The sequence below is a fragment of the Sphaeramia orbicularis genome, chromosome 4 (genome assembly GCF_902148855.1).
Source record: "Sphaeramia orbicularis chromosome 4, fSphaOr1.1, whole genome shotgun sequence".
NCBI classification, from domain to species: Eukaryota; Metazoa; Chordata; class Actinopteri; order Kurtiformes; family Apogonidae; genus Sphaeramia; species Sphaeramia orbicularis.
Window position 1 is genome coordinate 16290472 of NC_043960.1, and position 14440 is coordinate 16304911.

Genomic DNA, 14440 nt, shown 5'->3' on the forward strand with positions numbered 1-14440 from the left:
TGGTCACCCGCTGGGGTCATGACCCTTTATTTACATAATCATTTATCATATAACCTCCCCCGCCAAAGGTGCAGTTGTGTCAAAATGATACATATACCTAGTGAAATGAATTATAGATGAAACATGGGACACATATCCCCATCAGTCATACCTGTGTAATCAATTACATGATTACAAACTCAGTGATGCAAGTGCTTGACTTTGGATTACCTGTAAACAGCTGCTGATGTGGGATGGTTCCTGCAACTATCCTGTTGTTTGGGTCTAGTCTCATGTATTCTGGGCAAACCATTTGATAAAAATGCATATGGCTGCATATGTCTTTTGGTTATGTCCTAAACTTGCATCATTTGGGATAATGTATATTCAACGATTGTTAAGATATTGGGTTATGCAATTCCTAAAACATGTTCGGTGATGTATTTTGGATGTATTATTGGTAATAATATAAGAAAAAATGATAGATATTTGTTTAAAATACTGTTAGCGGGGGGGGGGGGGTGCTCCTGCTAAATTCCTTTTTTAAGCAAGATTTGTAAAGTGCATTTTACATTATTCGACAGTAAACTTTTAAAAAAACGTGCTGAAGTTGGACCAGTCCTGGTAAAGTGCGCAAATGGCAACAAAATTGAAGAAATACAAGTTTACTGGATCCTCCAACACAAGGCCCAACACCTCCTCGGACCAGAGTACTGCGGAGAACCCAGGTGAAATGACCCCACCCCCGCTGATCTCAGGGGGTATGGACATTACAAGCCTCATGTCAGAAATCCTCCTTTCACTGAAAGCAGATATTTCAGCGGTGATAAAGTCAGAGCTGAAAAATGCCCTCGCCGAAGATTTTGACTGTCTCAAGAGCGAGCTGAAGGCGGTGAAAACAGAAATAATGAATAACACTGCGGCGCTGAACTCCACAACTGACAAAGTGAAAGTTAGCATCAAAGAAGTGGAGGGAGGGCTATCAGTATGGTCGGATGAAGTGGCTACTCTATAAAACACAGTGAGTGAGCTGAGGGCAGAGATGGTGAAATTAAAGGACAAATATGAGGATATGGAAGGTAGAATGAGGAGATGCAACATAAGAATCCTGGGTGTACCCGAAACACCCAACTCCAGCTCCACAACCTCTGCATCAAAGCTGCTAATGGAGGTGCTACAGCTGGATAAGGAGCCACTGGTTGACCGCTCACATCGGAGTCTAGGGCCAAGAAAACCAGGTGGAAAACCCCATGGCATCATCGTCTGGCTACACTTCTACAGAGACTGTGTGGAGAAAATACTATTAGCAGCCTGGAAAAAGGCTATTACCAAAAAATGGTGCAGATTAGAACCACCTACAACTAACAACTAGCTGCAAATTGTGAAAGGAATATTTGAGATGGAGATTCTGACCCATCGATTGAGGATTCAAGAAGAACAAGAAAAGCACTCGGTTCGGTATATTACTAGCTGCAGGAAAAAAAGCAATAACTAAACGATGGATGACACAAGAAGAACCGACAATAAATAATTGGATAGACATAACCATGGGAATTTATTGGATGGAAAGAATAACCTTTTTCTGTAAATTTGAAGATGGATGTTTTTGTGCGACACTGGGAGGGATGGGTGAGATATGTGAAGCCTTTGAGATCTGATTTTGCTGAGATGAATGCATGAATATGAACCCAAAATCATCTGAAGGAAATATGTTTTTGTTTATCTTTATTTTCGCGTTGATTCTTTACTTTGAGATCTTGTACGACAGGACCATAATGAGCTGCTGTAAATGTTTTTGTTTTGTTTTTTACAACCACTCTCTGGATGTGCATAGTTTGTGTTTCTGTTTGTTTTTTCAATGTATGAAAAGAAAAATTTTCTTTCAATCAAAAGAGAATTTAAAAAAAAAAAAAAAAAAAAAAAAAAGATAAGCACTCGGAGAGCGCAGACCTCCGCCAAGACAGATCTGCCCCCCCGATCACCACCAAAATTTAATCATTTCTTCCTTGTGCCAGTATCAACATTTCCTGAAAATTGCATGAAAATCCATCCATAACTTTTTGCGTTATCTTGCTAACAAACAAACAAACACGCGCGCAAACACACAAAGCAAAGTGATCACAATACCTCCTGGTGGAAGTAACAATGTCATGATAAATGGAAGAAATGGACGATTTTCATTTCAACATCACATTACTAAAACCAACTATTAGTCACAAAGGTTTATTATGGTCAGTGTATCCCAAATGTCCCTCATGTTTGTTTTGTATTGTACAGAAATTAAACAATAAAAATGAAGTTTAAAAAAAAATGTGTATGGCTATTTTGCACTGTATATCCAATTGACTGTAAATAGAGTCCTTTTCTCCGTTGAATAGAAATGGAATAACACATTCAGCCACTATTGTCTGTGCATTGTTTTTAACTAATCCCGTCTATTTTCAGAGACTATTATGATTACACTTTCAATTGGAGAGTATTACACTGCATATTGGAGCACTGGAATGGCAAATCAGATCAGCATGTTTTTAAGATTTATTGATATTCTGTAGTGTGATGAGGAGATGAGACTTTTTTTTTTTTTTTTTTTCATTTACTAGAGCTCTTTTGGACCACTCAGGTGGCAAGAGTAACTCAGTAAACGCCACCACTTACACTCACTGGTGCTTAAATCACTTCCTCATGAGCATGTAATATACCCAGGTGGCAATGGAATAAAATGAAAAAAAAAAAAAAAAAGTAGATTTTAATGGGCGAATGCTTTCAGGCATCATTGGGTTCTGGTTTGTTGAGAGTCAGTCAGTCACAACCTTGGTGAAAAGTGTGTTTACCGTACCATATCAGTAGAGAGTGCTTGCATCTCACAGCCTGCACTATCTCACTTTTCATTAACAAGTCAAGTGAAATGGATCAAGACACTCACAATCTTTAAAACCACAGGGAAGGTCAGTCAGTCTGTAAAAAACAACTGCGTTATTCTGGAAGTCATATAATTCCACTGACTATGGAATTACAGCTGCTACTTACTTGAATATTTGAAAGATGGCAACAAATTCAACAGAACCAGAGCTGAAAAAAGTCTTAACCCATAAAGACCCAAATATCCACCGCTGACCAAAACTATCTACTGATCTAAAACGTTTAATAACTTTAAAACCTCTAATCCTATTAATATGTTGAAATAATTGATGTAAAATGCAGTTTGTCGTCTTTTCATGGTCATCAGATATGACCCATTTGGATGTTCAGAGGCTCTGTTGTTACCATGGAAACACTGTCATCTTCTACAACATTGATTCACCAGTAAAACCCATGGAGTTGGATCAATGACAGTGATGGAGACATTTGGTTTATGTTTAATTAATGATAGATTTTTACCTAAAAAAGTTACTTTTTCTTCAGTTTTCTTCATTTTTGATATAATTTGCCTCAAATGTAACCTCATCTTGATGATTAAAGTATATGATCAGTAAATTAAATATATGAAAATGCATGATTTTCACTGAAAAAAACACAAAATATATAGGATAATGTTATGATATATGGTAATAAATCACTTAAGAAAGGTCAAATATAGAAAAAATAATAATTTGGGAGCTGACAAAAAGCAACGCTGGGTTTTTATAGGTTGAAACTGAAAAGATTTGATTTTTTTTTTGGTATTAGAAATGATTTTTCAGTTTGTACTTTTAACTAATTTCATTTTCAGAATTTTAGAGAACAAATCCAAAGTCCCATTCACTCCATTCCTGTGACTGCTTTGAAATAACAATGAACAAACTGGTGCAAAATGAGAGCATCAAGTATTTAGTATGCATGGGCAGTAATGGAGAGCCAACAAAAGCTCCACAAATCATAAAAATGTAAAATTTTGTCTCTAAAATACTGGAAATATTAACAAGCTATTTTTATTCTATTTTTATTTTATTTTATGTTCAGAACCACAAGCCCACCCCCACCCCCCGACTACCTCTGGAATTTGAAATAGCAATGAAAGTAAATAACAAAATAAAAACTGACAGAGAGTATAACTAATAGTGACTTGAATACTTGTCAACATCCAGTTTTGTATGTCTGATACATCATCAAACATCATTAACCCTATAATGCCAAACGTATCAAATTTGATACATGAGTTTTGAAGCCCTCTACATGATCAGTGTGATATTTTTTGTCTTGAAAAAACCTGATGTATACAATTAGATACATGCAAATCATGGATAATCCGCCAGGGGGGAGGAATTCATTCACCAGAGGCCTTTCCAGAGACACTACAAGATTGTCATTAATGAGGAAGGAGGCAGAACTTTGCCAATTTTGAAAAGGAATTACCAATTTGTTAGACATGTTTGTGTTATATTATGTTTTTGTTTGTTCAAAAATAATAATATTTGAGTAGTGAGACCCGATGTATCAAATATGATACGAAATTGAAAATCATACATGGAAATTGATATTTGAGAAAAAAAATGTTTTTGGTTGTTCAGAAGGACCAATAAAGGCTCAGTTTTCTGTAAACTTAAATTTTCTGTCAATGATTTATGGGTGATTTAAAGGTGTATGGTCTCACTTTATAAGTTATGATGATGAGATATGAGGGCTTGATTCTAAAAACTTGAGAAATTAATTCCATATCTTGTGGAAGATATGAATTTTCCATTTAATTGTGTATGTGAGCCTTTCATTAACTATGCAGGATGAGAGTTCAGCAATCCATGAATTCGACGATGGACAATCTACACTTTTCTAATGTCTAGCTATGAGACGCTTCACATGTATTAGACAGAGATTCACCAGCTTACTTAATGACTTCTAAGTGCTAAACTTTCTGGAATAAATTCCTAGAATATAGATCTCTGGGCACATTGGGATTTTTTTGTCTATAATATTGGAAATTGTGTTAATTATCCTTCTCCAAAATTCTTGCATATGTTCACATTTTCCAAATACAGTGATACAAGGTACCTCTCTTGGTGTCTGGGATATTAGGGTTGAATTTGTTGTTTTTCAGGAGTTATATAGGTTCTCATAAGCCAGTTACAGTATATTGAATTAATTCAAATCTGCTATTAATGGATGTTATTTGTACCTGGGAACAAGCTGTCTCCTATTCCTTCTCTGTAATATGTGTTTGGAGGTCTTCTATCCATGCTAGCTAGTGTTATTTTATTTATTTATTTGTTTAACAAGTATTTGCATATGGTCATTGTCATGGGTCATGGGCAATTATTTCTTTATTCATGCATGAGGGGGATTTGTCACTAATGTAAAGATGCAGCAGGGAGCAGCACCTTCACATGCTCATTAATAGCAATAATAATAGAGGCCAAATGAAATACTTGAATATTGCATTTGCCATTTCTGCCCATAACGAAATGAAAAAAAGTGAGCTTCACCAAAAAGTCATTGTGTATAGTTTGCACATTGAGCAGTATCAAATTCAGCTTTAATACAGCTCATTTTGGTTTTATTTATATAGCTCCAAATTGCAATAAAAATCATCTCGAGGCACTTAACCTAGTAAGGTCAAGTCCTACTAATAAAGAAAACCTGAGAAAATCTCTGTACCTTTACTGACAGTGAGAAAGAAAAGCTTCATTTAACAGAATAAATCTTTGATGTAACATATGAAGCTTTAAGCATTAACCTTGACCTGTAGCAGTAGAAAAAGAAACAGTTAAAAACAAGATAAGGAGGATGACATGCTTGTATTGTCTCCTGTTGATGAAAACTGTGGGTGTGTGAATAATTAAATGGTTAATACAGAAAAGCACTCAACGTCAGTACTATTAAAAAAATAAGGCTTAACATTTCTGACTTGATGGAAGTGGTTCAATGTGGCTCAGCTGGTTTACTGTTGTAGAAGCTCTTAAACCTGGTTTATTATGACTAAAGATCACGTTCACCTTGACTTTCATCTTCCCTGACAATTTTTCATATTTTGACATTTAAAATTATAAATGGGGACATTATGGACATATTTATAGTGCCATTACATGTCCTGTTATGTTTAAATGAGCCCTAATACTAAAAGCTGTAAGAATGTCTCTTATAATTTCAGACCAAAAAAACAAAGGACCACATTCACCAGGGGATTTTGTGGTTTTTACAGATGCAAATCCAGTGCAAATGAGACAAGGGTACAGTGTATAATTCACAAAATACACAAGTGCAAATAAATTAGGGAATATTCATATGTTTGGCACAAAATAGGCTCCTTTTTATGCAAATGAGTCTCTCTGCAAAAAACATATAATTCAAAAAAGCCACAGTTCAGTTGAAATTAATACCTGCAGAAAAGCCTGTGTTAACTGTAATCCATCCTGCTGTCTTTCTCGGCATATCTCTGTATCTCCAAATCAATGACTTAACGATATCGAACAAGGAATCTTCAATCAGATATTAGAGGGATCAGGTTAGTATGTGTGTTATCTCTGAGTTCCAGGTATTTAAATATAAAATAGTGCTATTGAAGATCAGACTGTTTTAGTGACACTTCCCCTCTACTGTCCTGCAATCTCAGACTTTAAAACAGGGGTCTCAAACTCATGACCCAGGAGCCAATTCAGGCCCACAGGATGATATTTTGTAGTCCCCTACTTTACATCAAAGTTTAGTGTTAGTGCGGCCCACATGTAGTTCTCAAACGCATCTTTTTGCTGAGTCTTGCCACGCTTTTATTACCTCCGCCTAGGAGGTTATGTTTTTGCCGGCGTTGGTTTGTCTGTCTGTCTGTGTGCAAAATAACTCAAAAAGTTATGGACGGATTTGGATGAAAATTTCAGGAAATGTTGATACTGGCACGAGGAACAAATGATTCAATTTTGGTGGTGATCAGGGGTGGGGGGGCCACTGATCTGCCTTGGCGGAGGTCTGTGCTCTATAAGTACTTTTCTAGAAAAGGCACAGCGCAGACCTCCGCCAAGGCAGATCAGTGGCCCCCCCACCCCCAATCACCACCAAAATTTAATCATTTGTTCCTTGTGCCAGTATCAACATTTCCTGAAATTTTCATCCAAATCCAGGGCACTGATCTGCTTTGGCGGAGGTCTGCGCTCTCTGAGTGCTTCTAGTTTTATTTATTTCTGTCACTTATGGGCTACTATAGATAGCCTTGTGACAGCTTCCGGTGGCATTTATTGTCAATGGTTGTCAAGCTAGCCAACTGCAAAATACCTGGGGAAGTATGAACGTTATGCCACGTTTCCACTACGCAGTACCAGCTAGATTTGCCTCGACTCTACTCGGCCTTTTTGCATTTCCGTCGTGAAAAAAGGACCTGGAATCTGGTACCCCATAGTAGTTTTTTGGTATCACCTCCACCGAGGTTCCAAGACTGGTGAACAGACACTAAAATGTGACGTGTAAGCACTGCAGACCACTGATTGGTCAGAGAGTTGTCTCTTTGACCTGCCGTTTTACAAAAAACAGATGCGGAAGTTGACAGTAAATATAGCGGTAGGTTAATCCACATGATGACAGCCAGCAAAACTACACTCATGGTCGGTCGAGGAGATTCAGTCTTTGGTGGTCGATGTAAAAATTCAGCATGAGCTTGACGAGACAATACGCAACGAGTGAGTTTATCAGCAACTCTCTGAGCAGACGACATGGAAGTAATGCGCGATGACGTCCAGGTACTGTAAAGTTGGTAGTATCCTGTAATGGAAACAGTCTCCAGGAATAGTACCTGGTACCTGAGTTGAGTCGAGTCGAGCCAGTTCCATGTGGTGGAAATGCGGCATTAGTCAATTAGTTGAAACATATTCCAGAGTGACAGCAAGTGGACCGAAAACACTGGTCTACAAGGAAAATGCTTCCAGAATAAAAGTAATGAAATTTTACCACGAGTCACTTATAAAGAAAAATCAAGTCAAAAATGCTGGTTGGCTGAACTTTACAAGATACATCCTTGGGTCAAAATGTGAAATTCAAGAATTAACGAGAGAATGGGTTTGACTCAAAAGGAATATTTGTCACAGAGCTACAAGATCTACTTCAAAACACTATCTGCACATAAGAATACATTCACTTTACAGGTTCTATTTAGTGTAAGATTTATAAAACTATTATATAAATGTACATAAACCAATATATATGTGTAATAACACTTAATCATATACCTTGAAAACATCAGCAAACCGGCACTTTTGTCATTTATTTTCCAATTAATCTTATTCAAATACGTAACATTTAGCACATTTAATCTCTGAAGCAAATCATTTCTAAAAAATTGTAGACCAGTGAAATACATGCCATCACCCAGTTCCAGTCATGTTTCTCTCAACCTTTCTCATGAAGAGAAAGGTTGGCAACGAGCACGCCTACGAGTCTCATATGCACAGAGAAACGTCTGACGTCACAACTCAACTAGACATGCTGAGGAGTATATAAAATACCAGGCAGATGAGCGAAAGAACCGGGTCGTCTACTGAGGCCACAAGATTTATTCAAGAAAGCAAGGAAAGAGAATGAAGCAGCAGTCGAAGCTAACTACGTGGTGAGTGAGATGACTGCTAGTGCTGGAAAGCCAATCAAAGAGGGTGAGTTCATCAAAAAGCACATGTTACTAGCTGCCAGTAAAGTAAAGAAACCCTTTTTTGTGGAATACTTGATGCAACCCATCCTGACCCAGACTCTACCACCCGCGGCCCCTGGGTTAGTTGAGTTTGAGACCCCTGCTTTAAAAGATTCAGAGCATGTGATTATAGTGACTATGAACCATGGTTGATCAGGAAATAATCCGCTAAAGTGTGTTCATACACCAAGTGTGTAAATACACAGTGTTTTGGAACTCAGAGACACTGTGATGTGCATTCAGCTGCGAAAATAATGTTTCTGTGAAATTCCTGATATTGTAAATTCACTGACACCTAAGATTACTTGAAAAATGATGCATTCACATCTGTCTTTTAGTGAATTGAGTGACAGAGGGAAAATACCGTAGAAGCATGAAAGCTGGTTTGTGATTATGAGAAGATTTGAACTAAGACACAATTTGAGGGTTTCTGCAGTTTTCATTAACACTTTATCGGGCAAGTGACTATTTTCGGTCAATTCCACAAATATCAAAATATGGAGTCAATTCTGCGCCTCAGTGAGGTCAAGAAGCATGTTGGTTTTTATGACAGTGTGTAGTGATTCACAGAGATTTTATAGACATTTTGAAGCCATAAATAGTGAATATGAGTGATTTTTGTCTGTTTATGACCTTATAACAGTTGTTTTATTGCATGTAGGTACTTTTTAGCAAGTGCTGCTCGGATGTTTTATTTAAAAAAGAGGGAAATGATGATGTCCAATAACATACAAAGGTTGAAATTTTGAATTTCAGAGTATTTCAATGAGCGCTGTATAGAGGGTTAAGGCAGTGATTTCCAACCTTTTTTGGCTTGTGATCCCCTTTTAACATCACACATTTCTGGTACCCAAAGACATTCAAAACCGAGACTTTTTTTTTTTTTGGCTAAAATCAATTTGTTTTGGGTCATGTAATAGTTTGCTATACTATGTTGCAAATAAACATTAATTTTAGATGACATTTAGTCTATATAATGTATATTATTATGGACGGAGGCAGAAAAGCCAGGTGTAGATTACTGCACAAAGGGAGAATTTGATTTTCCTTGGTCAGTATATGTACAGTCAGTCCAGCTTGGATTTACAAGGCTGCAAATTAATACTGAACAAACAAGAACTGAAACTATGAATTATGAAAGAGCTGCAGCATCTGAAACCGACCACAATGAACATTTGACAGATAAACAGTACCACAGTGCTTCAGTTTCAGCTTCACAGTTTGTCATGTCTTTTTTATGGATTGGGATTGTCTCTGTCAACTCACCATATATTTTTTTTATTAGTGAGTTGTTTGTTTTTGTTTTTTTTTTTTGTCAATTACTAGAAATTTCAGGCAACCCCATCTGAATTCCAGGCAACCCCACGTGGGGTCCTGACCCCAAGGTTGAAAAACACTGGGTTAAGGACTAATCTGTATGCTGAAATGGAAAGAAACAGCCAAAATACTTGAAAGTAAGACACAAAGCAAGGGCAAACTAAACTCGGGTGAAAAACTTTATGGGTATTTGAGCTAGTGGAAAGTCATTTGTGAATAGGTCTTTTAAAATGGAGCAAATTATGGGTGCAAATGTTACGCAATTCCCTGTGCAATCAGTGGGTACATTCCATTCTTTGCATATTCTGCCCTTATTTTCTTAAAATACCTATGGCCTTTAGCTCCAGATACTTAGTGTATAAAAATGTATATATGTGGTTTCTGCTGCAGCCATGTTTGACTCCTAACCAGAGGAGCAAAATATTCAAATGTAATGATGTAAGGACCAGCAATAGGTTAATTGGAACTTAAGAGACTTGAAGTCAAATCTTGCCTACTGCTGTCTATCCTTGAAGAGTCCCATAGGATACATACTACTCACTTAAGAAGTAATGGCTTTAATTAGTCATTATATCATAATGGAAATGACTGTATTCAAACAGATATAATTACTTTCTCGAGTGAGATAATTATGTTAATAATGGCATCGACAAAGGTTCACTAAGTTGTATTTTAATGGGTATTTGGAAAGTATCAAAGTAGACTGGAACACATTTGTCAGATCACCTTTGTTGCTTTGATTTCCAGGAAACACTTCCTCAGGGACTCCTTGAGGCCCACTGTAAATGTCTGACACTTGAGTAATTTAATCAGTGATTAAAATAGGTTTAAAGAGTTCCAGTGAGATCTTTCAACACTTCATATTCTGTTACCCATGCAGGCACCAGTTTGCACGTTGCTTTTCCTTTATGCAAAATACAGTCAGTGATTAATGCATTCAATTTGCACGGGGAGGTGAACATAGGAAGCTAATGACATTCAACAAATGAGCTTACCGTGAACTTTTGCTAGAAACCATGCTTTACAAATGCATCTAAGGTAATTTTAGTTTTGATGATTATTCTAAAAAGCGTAACAGTTTTGAATTAAATGTGACTCTACTTCAGTTTTCTGCAACTGCTAATTTATTTTTCCATTTAATTGTAAAATAAACCTTGTTTCTGCTGTTGTTGTTGTTTTTTTTTTTTTTTATCATAGCTTAACTTCCCTGCATTCATTTGTTTCATAATAACAATGCGGTTACTCACTGTTACATACCTTATTCAGACCTAAGAGGTTCTCTGACTTCAACTTACAAAACAAAGATTTCATTTTTCACTTTTATTGACATGCTCACCGGCTCATTATTAAACCCGTGGCTGTGGAAAACAGACAGAAGCCTCCACTCTCCACTGGAGTTTGCTTAGTTTAATGACATCAGGACGGTACTTTTAGCCTCTTTAAGAATGAGGATTTACTGCTTTATTAAAATAGGCAAAACTGAATACTCTTGAGATTACTCTTTATTTGAAGATGAACCCTTTTTGATTACTACGCTGAAGTGATTACATGCACCACATTGAACTCGAGAGTCAATGTTAGATGGCACATTTGATAAACATCAACGACTACCAGAGCTGAATTTTAGTTACTTCCAGGAATGTTGATATGGTGTTCTATTTTAAAGGGTTATAACAGCAGGGAGAAGTTGCATACCAGAACACATCAATCAATGCTGTACAGGGTAGGGAAGCAAAATTTACAATATTTTGAGGCAGGAATTGAAAGACAGTGTATGACCAATTAGTTTATTGAAAGTCATGAGAATTTATTTGCCACAAGAAAATTTACATAATAGAAAATGTTTTTATTCTATTTGTCCTCCTTCTTTCTCAATAACTGCCTTCACACGCTTCCTGAAACTTGCGCAAGTGTTCCTCAAATATTTGGGTGACAACTTCTCCCATTCTTCTTTAATAGTATCTTCTAGACTTTCTCGTAATAGTTTTGCTCATAGTCATTCTCTTCTTTACATTATAAACAGTCTTTATGGACACTCCAATTATTTTTGAAATCTCCTTTGGTGTGACGAGTGTATTCAGCAAATCACACACTCTTTGACGTTTGCTTTCCTGATTACTCATATGGGCAAAAGTTTCTGAAAAGGTATGGATAATAGTGTTAGGTATGATTATGACATCAATATATGTTTGGTTTCAAAACAATTGACGTAGTGCCTGCTGAGAAAAAAACAACTAAATGTTCATTGAAAATTTTGCTTCCCCATCCTGTATATCCACAGACTGTATCACTCTGAATAAAGGATAAAGCTCATTGTTCACACACTATCATCAACTTTTGCAATTGGTTATTTTGACCGTTCAAATAATAACATATCAAAATGCATTTGCCTTTGCATCGTTGCATGCCCGCTGTCTGATATTATTGAACTGGAAGGGGAAGAACCCTCCTGCCTATGTTCATCGGATTAGAGAGGTGATGTTGGGATTGGACCTGGAAAAAATTAGCTATACAGTCAATAGGTTGGAGGATAAATATGACAAAACCTGGTCACAGTTCATAACTCATATCAAGAGCCTGCCTTTTGCCTGGCTCCTTGTTTTTATGTAATGTCTTTATTTTTCTATCTTCCTCACACTTTTACTGCCATCCTAGTCTTCTCAATGCCCACATTCTGACTGCTGGAACTTTTTTTCTTATGCCAGAGGTCCAGAATGTTGGTGATTTGACCAGAATGATCAACACAGATTGGTTTGAGTCTTTTTTTTTTTTTTTTTTTTGACTTTTATATTTCTTGTTGCATGTTGCATGAGCTGATCATCTTCTATATTATAAAAGCCAAGTGACCTCTGTGTGTGTGTGTACAGTCGCCACCCCTTGTTTTCTTCAGTTTCTCGTTCATTTTAATTCCTGGTACAACTAAAGGTACATTTGTTTGGACAAGTATCATGATAACAACAAAAATAGCTCATAAGAGTTGAATTTAAGTGCTGATTTCTACCCATTTTCCAAGGTTTTCTTGATAATAACCAAAATCCCTTCAGTTCTTACATCAATAGCTATGGCATTGTACTGACAAAAACAATGCTTTTAGGCATTCCATGTTTTCTTTTCTGTCTCTTTTAGTCACATGATACACACAGGAGTTAGTACTTGATTGCATAATTAGTTTTTGATGACTAATAATCTCTTCTGCAACTGTATCTTATGATCTTCACATGTTGCGTGAGCTGACCATCTTCTATACTATAAAAGCTAAGTGGCCTCTGTGTGCATGCATGCATGTGTGTCAAGGTTATTATGTTAAAGAAAACTAACAAAATGACAAAAACTAGAATTCCAAAAAACATTTTCGTTAACTGAAATAAATAAAAACTATAATTAAAAGAAAAAAATGATAACTAACTGAAACTGTATTGTGTGTTTACAAAACTAACTAAAACGTATAAAAATTACGGCTAAAATTCCCTTAGTTTTCGTTTTTGTCAATGTCGGATTGATACAAAATTGCTTTATTTCGCTCGAGCAATTTTAGCTAGCGGCCCCATACGGCACTTCATGGTCCGTCACTTCTCGTCACTTGTCATTTAGAGTCAGCTTCTCGTCCCCACTCTACCTGGAAACATGGAGACTGAAGTTGGGAGAAAGTAGCAGAGTCCTGTATGGGATTTATTTGAATACAATGGGGAAGAAGATAAAAGATTTGACGAAACTAAAACTAAAACTAAGCATTTAGAAAAAAATGAAAACTAATAAAAACTAGCAAACCTGCTCTAAAAACTAATTAAAACTAACTGAATTAGAGGAAAAAAAGGTCAAAACTAAATGAAACTAAACTATAATGAAAAATCTAAAACTAATATAACCTTGATGTGTGTCTGCTTTATAACTGATAAACTGGACAGAGCTAGCCTTTGCCTTTTGCAGTACTTACGTATTCTGGATCAAGGATCAAACAGGCAAAAACAGCTTATTGATACGACCAATACTTTTTGAGTTATTAGATATTTTTAAAATTGGAATGGTCTTACAGGTGGCCTGCGGACAAATTATTCACAGCCACAAAGTTAGGGGGGTGGGGGGTGTCTCTGGCATTCTATTTCTTCTTAATCTGTGTGTTACACCATATGTTTAGTCAAACCATCAAGTCATGTGAATGTAATGAAATCATACAGTAATGATGTAAAGCCCTTTCACACAAATACATGAGGTGAATCCATTCTTTCCTGTTACATTTGATTTCAATACAAAAACTAAATGAGGGGCATTATATTTTTTACACCAGTAAGCTTAGCTCAGCTCCCCATTTTATCAACTCTACTGCCTCTAGAACCCATGGATTCTCACTGGTCAACACGATAGTTTACATGATATCTGTTTTAGACAGAAAACAGCCACAGTAAAACCACAAATCACCTCCCTTTACTGTACGGTTTGTGTTGTCAGTAGCTGTACTAAAGATCTATTTGGAATCATTCAAAAAGATCAGAACTGTCACAGTTTATATATTATTTATAACTCAACAAAAAATAATTATTTCTCCTGGTAACTTACTAGATTCTTAAA